Source organism: Myotis brandtii, unplaced genomic scaffold, assembly GCF_000412655.1.
Source record: "Myotis brandtii unplaced genomic scaffold, ASM41265v1 scaffold393, whole genome shotgun sequence".
Classification (NCBI taxonomy): Eukaryota; Metazoa; Chordata; class Mammalia; order Chiroptera; family Vespertilionidae; genus Myotis; species Myotis brandtii.
In genome coordinates, this window is record NW_005365070.1 from 37,860 (window position 1) to 38,936 (window position 1,077).

Here is a 1,077-nt window from a genome sequence, read left to right on the forward strand (position 1 = left end):
ATTCTTAATTACTTATAATATCTCAGATATTCCACTAAGTGTTTTACATGAACTATCCCATTTAATTTCTCAAGACAACCCTGTATGGTAGGTATTATCATTATTTTAAAGATCAGCAAATCAAGGCTCAGAATGATTAGGATACTTGCCAATGGCCACACAGATAGAGAGTGCCAGAACTAGAATTTGAGCTCAAGTCTGTCTGATTCCAGAACTTGGTTTTTTGGTTAAAAAACATATTTTTATTTATTTCAAAGAAGAAAGGAGAGGAAGACAAAAATGGGTACATCAATGATGAGAGAGATCTCCTACTGGGGATCGAGACTGCAACCCTGGCATGTGTTCTGACTGGGATTCAAACCATGACCTCTGCTTCCTAGGTCGATGCTCAATCACTGAGCCACACCAGCTGAGCAAGATCTTAGTTTCTTAACCATTATAGGATGCTGTTAATACAATACCATTTCATATATTCTTAATTACTGCTGGCTTAAAGCCAAATGGGTATGTAAGAGAAGCTCATCTTCTGTTACTTTTCTGCTTCTCACTTCCAGAAATATTCCTACTTTACCCACATGTGTCCCATCTTTAGAGTACCCTCAGGATTTGACCTAAGTCTGTTCTTAGGGAATGTAAACTCATTGTCTCCACTATGTTACCATCAAAATGTACTAGTGTCTTCCTTAAGGCACCTCTTTTAGTTAAGTGTTCAGTGGAAGGGATCAGATAAATATGCCATCTGTACATAAGGTTGAAACTGATGCTCTCATCACATCTCTGTAAATGAAAAAGCTAGTATAATCTGTATAATGATTTGTTAAGCATTCAATAAAGAATGTAGAAGTTAATAAGTGGAATTACTACAGTATTTATCTGATGCTATATTAATAATTGTTATCTAAGTCATCAGTAGAGATGGAACTAGCATGTTTATACAGGAATTGTATGATTAGCAAATTATTATTTTCATGAGCTATTTATGGAGGATCCTTAAGGGTCCTTAACATACCATTTTGGAGAATCATAGTTTCTCTTTGTCTAGATGATTATTACTAAAATGTCTTTATATAACTGCAT